Raw genomic sequence first — 13,282 nt, forward strand, 5'->3', positions numbered from 1 at the left:
GTATCAAGGTTGAGTATACTTATATACTTATATTCCCAGTGCATACTCAGAACCAGTCTGTTTTTAAGTGTGGTTATGATGGACACTATTCTCCCACAATGCAATGTGAAACGCAAAGGGAGGATCTACTCATGCCTGGAATTAGAATTATTAGTTATTAGAAACAAAAACAGCAGATAGGGCAAGCGATGGCGTCAGCTCGAGGACTTGCAGTGATGTATGTTGGCACAGCAAATTAGCATAGCTTAGCATAGCTTCATCATTCTTCCTGTTGGATTGAAATGAATGAGTAGATTAATATGTTGTGTGCTAGCTTGTCAAACCCACACTATTAAGGTTAGTGTGTAGTCTATACCTTATAGTTTTAGTGTGTAGTATGCAATTGGAACACAGCCCCAGTGTGTGTTTGAGCAGTTTATGGGGTGTTGTTAAACCCACGCTGAGTGGTTTTAAGAGATGAGATGAGTTCTGTTTCTTGGACGGGGAGCTACTAAACCTAAAACGTGTCTGCTTAAACAGGTTTAGAGAGATAATATGAGTTCTGGTTCCGGCCGGGGGCGTCTTCTGACATCTATCAGCTTTATATACGCAGACAAGTCATTATGAATAAGCATTGACTATAAATAATATTTGCAATGTAACAGCTTGTGTTGACTGTATGTTATATTACACCAAAACTAAGCTTAAATTGATATATTGAATGGGTAATGAAAAATAACTTAATCATAATGACTTTTTCCAAATATTGCACATTTCTGAAAAGATGTACATTGGTAACATGCACCCCCTTAACCTAGTCAGTTAGTTTTGGGAAAACAGGTTATAAAAATGACATGATATGTAATGACAAATTATTACATAAAATGCCCCTTTTACCAGTCTGTTTAAAAGACAATGTACAATACGGCTCGCATATTTACACTGGTACACATTCCAGTTCCCACAAAATGTAATAATGACAAGACTTTGCAGTGGTTTCATTTAAATGTTTATTTCTTTTCCTCCTCAGCCTCTCTCCATCACTTTGCCTCACTTTCTGTAGTCATTTCCAGGATAGCTGAAACAAACACACACACAAAAGACAATGTATATGTTAAGCTTTATATAATTTAAATTCAGAGCTACAGAAAATATTTGCTACAGTTGTATGTTTAACCGGCAGCAAACTATAACTTTTAAACCTCAGCTCTCTGATCCCCTTCTATTATCTGAAAGAGAATGCCAGTCTGGTTTCCTTTGTCCTCTCCTAAAGTACTGCAAACGTTAAGAAACAAAAATTTAGATGATAGCTCAGCCTGAGAAATGCAACAAGCAAAAAGCACAGAGATGTTGATCACCTAAAAAAAATTTTTAATTTCTTAAGTTAAATGCATATTTTCACATCGTCATACAAGCTCTGTGTGCATCAACGGGCAAAGGTTTAAAACACACCTTCGTCACGCCTTTCCACCACACAAAGCCTCAAATAAGGCTTCACATCAGCCTATAAGATTGTAAATCGCTTACCCTTTGATTAGGGAGTTACTTGAGAATGAAGTCCACCCTTCTGTCCTATTGGATGAAGTGGCTGATGGCAGGGTCACGCAACGAATCCTTTGCTTTTAAATTCATCAACAATTCTTAATGTTTTGAGGCGTAGCTTTTAGAGGACTCAAAGCATTCTGAAGGTGATGGACTGACTTGAATAAGCTTCCTAAATCAAAAAATCCATCTTCAGAGAATAAAGAACTTCAGGCCTCTTTTATATTTTTTCTTATTCTTCAATTCCAGTAGTTCCAGCAGAGCTAGAATCTAGCAGAGCTGACTGTGGGCTTGCTAAAAATATCCTCATAACTTATGATGGTGGTTAACCGATTAAGAGAAGCCAGAGACGGTATTAATTAGGAGACTGACCACTGGTTGAAATATGAATAAATCCAGGGTAATGCTGGATGAATCAGTTTTCATGTAACCACATGTAACATTTTTAGCCATAACACTGTTCAACATTGTCACTGTTTATTCTTTATCCTCCTCTTTCCCACCCACTCATTCACCCTAGTTATTCCACATCTGGGACCTCCCTTTTCTTCATCCTAAAGATCATAAAGTGTCAACAAACGAGCAACTCTTAACTAGGGTTATGAATTTGAGATCATCAGAGGGAGCACACATTTAGATGAAACATGTATCTGTCCCTGCCCCTCCCTTTCCCAAGTCCAGCACCCTACTACATTAACGTTAGCTGGCTAACAAAATGTTTTAAAAACGGATGGTTTGCCATTTAAAAATCTGGGGATGGGCTAATCTACATGCCATACTGCAACCAGCCAGCAGACCTGTGGTTTGCTTCACTTTTGAGAGATGTGGCACTGTTTTATGTTGTCTACAGTCATTGGTTTAGAGAGATGGGCTCTGGTCCCCGTAGGGTATTAAATCCAAACTGTATTAGAGTGGTTTGCAGAGATGAATTCACAGCCCCATAGAAGGGGCTATTAAACTCACAGCTGCACTGGTGTTGCTGGGAGCTCTTTACTGGTTTAGAAGTGAAGCTATTGGTGAGGGAAAGTCCAGCCAGCAGTAAATCTAGCAGCAGCTGAATCAGCAGAACAGTTTCAGAATCCCTTTTAATGACATCATCCGTGACATCACAGCAAGGCTCAGTGAGAGTGTGGCGTTATCTCAAGCAGGTCAAGGTCATGAAGTGTGTTAGAGCAAAAGAACACTGAACTGAGCAGCAGAACCAAGTCTCCTCTCCTGCCGATCATCTTCTAGATATTCATTATTTCACTCACTCACTGGACACTGTTCCGGCCCAGGATTAGGCCTGAACGTCTCTGGAAGAATAATTTCATTTCTTATCAGAACAGAAGATGAACCATGACAATTAGAATTCATTTCAACACCAATCATTACCCCTTACAGTTCAACACAGTTTCTTTTACTGTACCTTTAACTCATTTGTAATTAAGATCTGTTGTGACTACCTTCGCTGATTGGCTGATCATAATAACTTATGTGGGGCTAAATTGGTGTAGGCACAGTTAACCTGTTTTAGACTAAAGCATGCATCTACATTTTTGTGTGCTATGTTGAAATGTTTGTGCTAGACTGCTGTAGCACATATGGCTTTGTCATATTTTAATGAGCATGCTAGTTTGTTGCTTTGGCAACTTAGATTTTTTGTATGAGTTGTCAAGAGTTAGGAGGTGAAAGTTCTTCTCTGAGCTCCAAGGTTGTCTCTGATAGGGGTGATGGTGGTCAAACACACTGGCACAAGATGAGAACTCAGCAATAAAGTGAGCATTTTCCTTCAAGAACATTCAGCAGTAGGGAGGGTGGTGCTGTGGCCAAGGCTACTGGCCTGGGATTAAAACAATTAAATTGAGAATACAGATTTCTGTGTGAGCATTTGGCCCAGAGCACATTCAGCTGTCCAACATCTTCTGAAAACAAAGTAAACATTATTCCCCAGGAACGTAGGGCTGTCCCATATGGTCCCCAGTAGGGGGCGCTGAGGTGTGGCCAAATCTTTAAATCAATTAAAAAAAAAACACCCTATATGATATCATCCATGATATCACAGCGAGGCTCAGGGCAAGTGCTCCATTCTCTCCAAAAGGTTGGGGTCAGTAGATGTCCTCCTGCTTACATCCTGCAGAATCTGAAATAGTTCTCAGCTCAGAGGAACATCTGATGTCCAGTTAGTTGTATTCTTAATGAAGTGTGTTAGAACACTGAACTGAGCAGCAGAACTAAAGTGAGGCATCAACAGTGGAGTTTAACTCTCCTTGACTCATCTCTCCTCTCATCATTATTTCACACACAGAATGTTTGTGTGTGAAATAATGTCTTGTCCCAGTTTAGGTCTGTTTTGTCACTGGAAAGATATAATGTCATTTCTCATCAGATAGAGTTGGTAAGTGAATGATCACCTCCAAAGACATTCAGCTGTCCAACCCTATCCCTAGTAGGCAGAGATGGTGGTGTGGCCAAAGCTACTAGCCCGATATTAAAACTCAGCAGTGAGGATACAGTGTTGGGCACTGAGCATCCTCCTCCGAGCACATTCAGCTGTCCAACAAACTTTCTAAAACAGGGTTAGGCCGTAAACATTCTCCTCTGTCCAAACTTGTCCCCAGTAGGGAGAGTGGTGGTGTGGCCAAACAAGCTGGCCTGGCACTGGAACTCAGCAATGAAGTTGAGGATACAGAGCTGGGACTGATTATTTTCCTCCAGACATGTTCAGCTCTTCATTGTTCTTTCAGAAAATAGATTTGGGCAGTGAATATTCTCCTCCAAGAATTATCAGCTGTCCAACAGTCTTTTGAAAACAGAGTTTGACAGTAAATGTTCTCCTCCAGGAACGCATGGTTGTCCAATATTGTCCCTAGTTGGGGGGGTCATGGTGTGGTCAGTCAGTAGATGTCCTCCTGCTTACGTCCTGCAGGATCCGTTCTCCTGGGGTCGAGCTACACTTTTGTATGTTGAATAGGCGGCGTTTTTCCCCAAGGTCGGCAGCAATGACGTTGGGGATACGGATTTGGCACTGAGCATTCTCCTCCAAGCATGTTGAGCAGTACCCATTCTCCTCCAAGAACATTTAGTTGTCTAATATTGTCCCCAGTACGGGAGGTAGAAGTGTGGCCAAAGCTACTGGCCCTGGATTAAAACTCAGCAATGATGAAGATACAGAGACGGGCGCTGAGCATTCTCCTCCAAGCACATTCAGCTGTCCTACGATCTTTCAAAAATAGAGTTGGAGGATATGTAGTTGGGGGATTCACTGATGAAGAGCTGGGCACTGAACATTGTTGGCCGAGCATGTTCAACTGTCCAATGACTTTTCAAAAAAAGAGCTGTTCAACATAGTCCCCAGTAGGTGGAGTGGTGATGTGGCAAAAAAGTTTCTGGCCCGGGATAAAATTCTGAAAGTAATTTGAGGGAACAGATATTCCACCCAAAGAACGTCAGCTGTCCGATATGTCCCCAAGTAGGGGGTGGTAGTGCGGCCAAAGCGGCAAAGAAGTTGAGAATATATAAGAGTTGGGCACTAAACGTTGACGATGCAGAGTTTGGCATTAAGCATTCTCCTCTGAGCACATTCAGGTGTCCAGCATTCTTTTTGAAAGCAGAGATGGCACCAGTTTGGAGGGGCGAGTGTGTGGGGTGGCCAAAGCAATTGGCCTGAAACCTGATACTCAGCAAGTACACAGAGGATACAGAGACACTGTACGTTTTAGTCTGAGCACAATGATCTTTCAAATAGAGATAGAGTTGGGCAGTGAATGTTCTCCTCCAAGAACGTTCAGCTGTCCAAAAGTGTCCCAAGTAGGGGTGGGGGAGGGGTGGTCAAAGCCGCTGCCCTGGGATTAAAACGTTCTCCTTCGAGCACATTCAGCTGTTTAATGATCAGAGGTGGCAGAAGTACATAAGTCCTGTTCGTAAGTAAATATATTTACCAGTAATCCAGTAAGAAAATACTTAAGTAAAAGTTGCAGTATGATTAACAGTGCAGTATTGATTGTTTTTCTCAGGTATAAAAGTACATGCTCAAAAATAAAGGACTATAAAGGGCTTCTAATTTCTTGATCTAAAATATTTGTGATATTTGCAATCTTTGTGATCTTAAATATAAGTGTTTTTAATTACAGATTAACACCATGACACTAAGTGTAAATAATGGTTTATGGTAGAACTACAGCATCATCTGCATTGAATCCCTGCTTTTGTACAGAACATTTAAAGCTAACATTATTAAAATACTAAATTCAATTTATATTTAGTTTACAATTGATATACATGGTCATATATGGTTCTCAGCTATTATACCAGAACAGTTATTCACTGGTTTTAAAGAAATAGTTTCTTCTGGAAACTGGTGAAATGTTCACCTCTGTAAGTGCCATTCATTCAGATTTGGAAACCCACTTCTCAGATCACTGAAAACCCCAGCATTCAGCATTCACAGGACTACTACAGTCCTCTATTGAACTGGCGAAACTGATTGGCAATATTAATCGATATTAATCAATAGATTGTTGAACAGTGGGGAAAGCAGTAGAATAAACATGGTTGAACACCTCTGACATCTTTACTTTTGACCGAACTGGACAGTTATGGTCAGAAAGATCATTTCTGAACTGGTGTAAGTAAGATTACAGAACCAAAGCTTAGCTTAGTTTCATACGACAACATACAAGTTCTGTCAACTGACTTTGTAGATCTCTTTCTTTTTGGTATGTCAGAGTGAAATAATGCTGATTACATGGCACAGCTTGCCAAATGAGGTAAAATTTGTACGCTACATTTTTTGTAACATGGCTGCAGTTACTTTGTAGTGCGGCCAGCTGTCTATATATGTCTGCGTTTTTAGGTTGTAGGTCTGACTGATAAGTGATCAGTCAGAAGCACTTGGTATTGATTTGCAGTGACCCTACAGCCTAACAGACCCACCAGACACATTTACTAAAGGAATTAGGCATCCAGGCCTGTACAGTTATCTTGGTGTAACCGCACATGCATGTCTGCATGCAACTGAAGAACATGGTGAAGAATATTACTTTTTCCCACTCCCCTGTAGACCAGTGCCTGTGGATTTTACACCACTGTACTCTCAGATGGTCATTTGTCTTTGCAAAAGTGTTTATGCACCACAGTAACTTCACTTTCTATGTTTTTGCTGACAGTCTGACCATGTCATACATTGATATTCTCATTCACCTGAGAGACAGTCACTATTCTATACTAGAAAGTTCTAAAAAAAAATAGTTAGTGTTATTTTAACACACTGTATGCTAGAAGAACCTGTTCATGAGTCTGAAGGACTTGGCCTGGATGCTCCGTAGCCTTCTTCCAAACGGGAGGAGTGTAAACAGTCTGTGTGAGTAATGAGAGAGATCCTTTCCGATGCTGCAGGCATTCATTTTACACAGTTTGGTGCAGATGTCCTCAGTGGCCAGGGAGCTTTATGACTAGGACTAGTCTTCACCACCCCCTTACAGTGCTTTCCTGTTTGAGGCAGGAATGGAAAGTTTTTTCTGTTTTTAATCCAAATCATGATGCTGGAATTCAAGATGCTCCCTAGGATGCTTCTGTAGAACCAGTTGAGGATGTGTGTGTGTGTGTGTGTGTGTGTGTGTGTAGACACACTTTCTTCAGTCAGTCAGTAAGTAAAGATGCTGTTGTGCCTTTTTTCATTAACGAGGAGGTGTTCAAGGACCAGGGACCAGGAGGTGTTCAGGGACCAGGTCAGTTATCTGCAGTACCAGGAACTCGAACGTCTCCACTGTCGTATGCCTGATGTGCAGTGGGTGCTTGCGTCCTTCTGAACTCCACAGTCATCTCTTTTGTCTAGGTGACATGCAAAGAAAGACTGCTGTCCTTGCATCACAATTTAAGGTACCTTACCTCCTCTAAGTAGACTCTTACTGTTGTTGGGGACGAGGCCCACAACTCTGATGTCATCAAACTTAATGATATGATTGCTGTGATGTTTGGTGACATAATAGGTGAGCAATAGGTAATGTAAGGGCTAAGTACACCACCCTGGGGAGTTCAGATGCACAAGGCCATGGAGCTGGATAGTCTATTCTGACACAAGTGGCTTTGCTGTCCAGGTGGATGGCTGTGGTTATGATGTCTTCAGTGGACATAACCAGTTTGATGCTGAAGTGATAGCAGCTGATTTGAATCATGTGGGGACGGCCGCCTACTCCAGGGGGATGTTATAGATGTCTGTGCAAACATCAGTGGATGCTCTTCTTGAGCATATGTCTAGAAATCTTTTTAGGGCTTTTTAGGGTTTACCTTCAGCATGGTTCTCCACACTGGTGCAGGCTAGAAGATTCCTCCTATTTTTTGTAGTCAGTATCATTTTGAGTGGTGTATTGTGAAGCATATGAGGCCTTGGCTTGCATGATGCCAGTAGTGAGGCTGTTTCTAGCTGACCTGAATGCCATGTTATCTGAAAGCAACACAGGGCTTTCAGCCGGGAATGTACTTCAGTGTTCAGCCACGAATTCAGTTTGGGTTGAGTGTTGACTGTCTTGGTGTTTACAACATCGTCCACACACTTGCTTATATAACCAGTGACAGATGGTGCATATCTTGTCTGTGTGATCCCCACACATGGTAGCTTACTTAAACATGAACAGGTCAGTGCTGAAAGTGCTCCTTGAGTTCACACTTTGATAGTTCTTGTGGCTGGTTTCTCACGTTTTAGCATTGCTTGGTACGTGAGAAAAAGCTGTACACTGAAGTGATCAGACTGTATGAGGTGGGAGGGGGGGGTATGGTCCCTGTATGTTCCTTTAATAGTAGTGTAAACATAATCCAGTGTATTGGATGTAGAGCAGTGGCTAAAAAACAATAGAAGCATTTATGCACTAACTTTTATTTAAATAAATGCACAGTCCCCCTCCCCTTGTTTTCCCAAATGCCCAAATGACATATCTGTATAAAGTGAAGAGCATTTTATACCAGATGCAGCTCCGCAGTGCATTGCATCCCTACACCTGCCACTCAATGCACACAATGGCATGTACACATCAATTGCAGTGCCTTTTGCCTTAATAGTTTTCTATTTCTAGAATTTAAGAGTTCCCTAGTAAAGGCAGTGGTTCAGTATAGAATCATTAGACATGTAAATGGTTCTTTCCAGTTTAAGGCATCTTTGGATTGGTGGAAAACCTTTTTAGGGCGGTTCTATTTAGAACCTTTGCTCTTTGAACCTTGCTCTTCTATAGCATCAAGAGGGTTCCAATGTTGTTATTGGGTTATAAAAGAACTGTTTTTCAGGACTATTAAAATCCTTTTTATTTAGAGTGTAAAAACTAAGCCATTCCTCCACAACTTTTTACTCACTGCAAAGCAACTTTGCAGGCATGCTGTGTGGTTTCTGGCATAAACAAGCTTGGGTTATGTGCTTAATTAGCCTGATTTAAAGAAACAGGCCTTTTTTAATAACATCATGGTGGTATACACTACAATCAGAATCTGGTCTGAGAATATGTTAAATTTTACACAGCCTAAAATCAGGATCTAAACAATAAGGACTATAGGGACAGAAAAATATCTATAACTTGACTATTTTACCAAATATGGAACTGACCTAAGCAAAGTTAATAAGCTAACATATTTTTAATTGTTATATTTTTCAATGAATGTGTATGGCATACTAAATGTAAAATAATATTTGCAGTCATGTTTGTGGCCAGGAAGGCCACACCAAAAACGTAAAGCAGCATTATGCTGCATTTCTTGCTCCTGGGCTTCCCCTTACAAGTCAGAAAGTGTCATTTGTGGCTTTGAGCCACCAAAAAAGGGCATATTACACAGCATTACGCAGAGATGTTATCCTGCCCGCTTCAACGAGTTACATAGTTCCGTTTCTGGTGCGCTCAGCCCATAGTAGCAATGATAGGAGTGCTATTCTGCCTAGTACAGGTCAGTGGAAAGTCAAGACGATTTTAAAGCTGTTATTTTTAGGTGGAAACACATCATGTTTTCTCCTAGGATTTCCTGATACCTTATTGAATCCACCCTGCCTAGCACAGACTGCAGGTTTTCAGGGGCAAATGGAAGCAAAGTAGGCCCAGAGTACACCTAGTCACTGACATGCTTTACTGTAGACAGGGTGTTCTTTTCAGCGTATGCTTCATTCTTCCTCTTTCAGACACACAGCTGACTCATTGTTTTGTTTCAGCGCTCAGCAGTGCCTGTTGCCACCAAATTTTGCCTTATGTTTTGTTGCTGTCACTCAAGGATTTGGTGTTCCATAGCTGCCCAGCATCAGGAGGTACAGAAGCTTGAAGATCAGAACCAGTCGGTTCAAAGGCAGCTTCTATCCTCAAGCAATTAGGCTGCTGAATTAACAACAGCACAGGGTTCCAGTCCACAGTCCACAAGCTATCTCACCTGTATCATCACACCTCCACCCCAGACAAACACACTCTGCACCCTGCACTTACTTACCGGAACTCCTATGCTCAATTACACTGCACCCACAAAGACTTCTCCCCACCCACACTACACCATCCAGTGTCTTTTGTAAATAATGTAAACATTCAGATTATATCAAACCTGCACATTTTAACTGATTTAAACAAGTGCAATATTGTAAATAGAGAGTATGTATAATGTGTGTATAGTGTGTATATAATGTCTGTATGTGTATAGTATAAGTTAATGTGTAAATATTCAGTATATCTATTTTGTAAATGTGTTCTTTTTTTTTTACTACTGTGAGGGACGTGACAATAAACATGATTTGATTTGATTTGACAAACCCCTAGTCAGGTATTGCAACTAATGAAGCCCTTGATTTGCCACCTGATTGGCAAATGTGTGCTCCTATGAGGGATTCTATTAAGGGGTGATTAATTCTAAGAATGCAGTAGTCATTAAAAGTGTCATTTTGTGTTAGTGTGAATTTAAAGAAACCACCTATATTAGTTACATTAGTTGTGTTGAGCTATTTAGTTTGTTCTTGTTTGATTGGTGTAGCAAACAGCTGGAAATGTGTACATGTTATAATATATATATATATATATATATATATATAGTTGAGCAAGTTGAGCAAAGACAGAACATACACATGTTAATTACTTTAGTATTAACTTTAAAGGACTGATATTTAGTCTTCAGTTGCTTGTTTGCTTTCTTAGTATTGAAGTATTTATAAGTTTAGGCATGGATGTTGGACAAGAAGACCTGGCTCACAGTCAACACTCCAGTTAATCCCAAATGTGTTAAATGGAGTTGAGGCCATCTCCACCAAACCATGTCTTTATGGACCTCGCTTTGTGCATGGCGGTGCAGTCAAACTGGAACAGAATAGGCCCTTCCCTTAACTATTGCATCCTAATTTGGAAGCACTAAAGTTTGTAAATGTGTTTGAATGCTGTAGCATTAACATTACCCTTCATTGGAACTAAGGGGCCCCACCCTCCTCCACCAAACCTTACTGTGGGCTCTAAGTAGTCTGGTAGGTAGTGCTCTATTGGTTTCCACCAAGTCCAATGGCAGCCTGCTTCATACCACGCTTGGCATTGCTCAGATTGATCGAAGACACACACTTGCCCTGATGTTGCTTTGAGAGGCAGTTAGTCATGCAACAAAAGATGAAGAAGGTGATCATTGCACACTACATTTTTTAGCACTCGGTGGCCTGCTCTTTGGGTTTATGTGATTCTACCTCATTTAGACTGAGCTATTGTTACTTCTAGAGGTTTCCATTTCACAATAACTACAATTACATTTGACCAGGAGAGATCTAGCTGGGCAAAAAGTTAACAAACTGACTTGTAGTAAAGGTGGCAACCAATGAAAAACTAAAAGTCACTTAACTCTTCGGTATGACTTCTATCGCCAGTGTTTTGTCTGTGGAGATTACAAGGCTATGTGCTTAATATTATATACTCAATATTTGGGACAAGTGTCCACACACTTTAGATAATATGGTAGTGTATGATAGGTACATGGTGTATTCTGGCTCACAAAGCCCTGCATATATCTCTCAGCCATGTTTTAGGCCAAAACCTTCTTAAAACTATCGTCTCAGGTACCAGATAGCGTATTTGGAACCATTTTACGTAATAATATTAATGCATTAAATATTATGAGCATGAGACGTCTGCTTCTCGTCACCACTACAGTGAACAAATCTGACTCTCTACTCTCAGGATTATATCTGTATAGGGCATGTCCACATAGAAACAGACACATTTGAAATGAAGGAGGTGGTCTGAGGTGTAAAATACCAAATACCACAAAGCAGGCAACTGTGATTAGAAACCGATCCCGCCACTTAGTGAAAATTAATATCAGTTGGTTCAACTGATGGCCTATAAAAAAGTGTCTCAGTGCCAAGGTGCCACACAGGAAACATCTCATGATGGGTAAAACCAGTGTGCACTCTCGAGACCTTCGCAACCTTTTTGTTGCAAAACATACTAATGGCATTGGTTACAGAAGAAGACCAAAAACACCATACCAACAGTGAAGTTTGGAGGTGGGAGCGTCATGGCGTGGGGCTGTTTTTCAGCAGACGGCACAAGCACGCTTCATATAATTGCATAATTGTAAATGTACATTCTTGAGACATGAGACATTCTTGATAAAAAAAAAACTGCTGCCAGATTTTTTACCAGGGTGATGAAGATTGAGTGAGGTTGAACATTTTAGCAAGACAAATGTCCTGAACACACAGCCAAGAAAACTCTCAATTAGTTTCAGCCAATCACCTGACCTGAATCCCATTGAAAATCTGTGGAAGGAACTAAAGCTCAGAGTTCATAAAAGGAGCCTACAGAACCTCCTGAATTTGAAGAGTGTTTGTGTGGAATGGGCTAAAATCACACCTGAGCAATGCATGCAACTAGTTTCTCCATACAGCAGGCATCTTAGAGCTGTCATCACCAGCAATGGCTTTTGTATGAAGTGTTAATACTTCATATACATCAATACTTCAATACTCATTTCTCATTATTACACAAAGCTCTATTAAATTTATGGACATCTATGGTTTGATTTCTTTGCATGTGTGGATTGGATGGGTGGATGGGATGCGACATCTGGTTTCATGTCACTAGGACCTTTAGAAATATATTTACTTAGAAAATTGGTGACGTGTTCAATACTTTCACCTGCTGTATATACATATGTATTTTGTTTGTTTGTTTGTTTGTTGTTTTTTGAAGTTGACGCTAAACATGTGTTACTATTATGGTATTATTCGGTTACAAGGTTGTCCATCAATCTTTTTAAATTGTATTAACAAGGCTTAATGGCCTGGAAGTTATTTAAATTATAATGAAGGTAAATCTGAATATAGTATACATATAGAGCTTTAAGATGTTCCCAGAGTATTTCACACCAGCCAGATCTTGACTTTGTCTACATGAACGGTGCTTACAGCTTCATAATGTAATGATGCAGACGTTTTGACAATTCCCAGGCTCAGATTTACCAGTTTCGCTGATTACCAAGTCGCTGATTCAGGGTCCACTTATACTTGGAGTTGTAAGAGCAAGGAAAGCACCTGCTGACCAGCACTCCAGGACCAGGAGTGAACTCCCCTGAAAACCCAATGCCACCAGACCTCATCTTAGATCAGCACTGATTGACAAATATTAGCCCAGACCGTGAAACCAAGACAGAGGTCTTTTTGACTGAAACTAATTTTGCTCTAATTTTTCTCCAAGTGTGGTTGGTGTCAGGCTTCGGCACTCCTCACCGCTACACCTTAAATTCGTCCTATTTCTTAAAGCTAAGCCTGCGCCTTTAAAAGCTGCCGAGTCCG

This window comes from Salminus brasiliensis, chromosome 9 (assembly GCF_030463535.1).
Source record: "Salminus brasiliensis chromosome 9, fSalBra1.hap2, whole genome shotgun sequence".
Taxonomy (NCBI): Eukaryota; Metazoa; Chordata; class Actinopteri; order Characiformes; family Bryconidae; genus Salminus; species Salminus brasiliensis.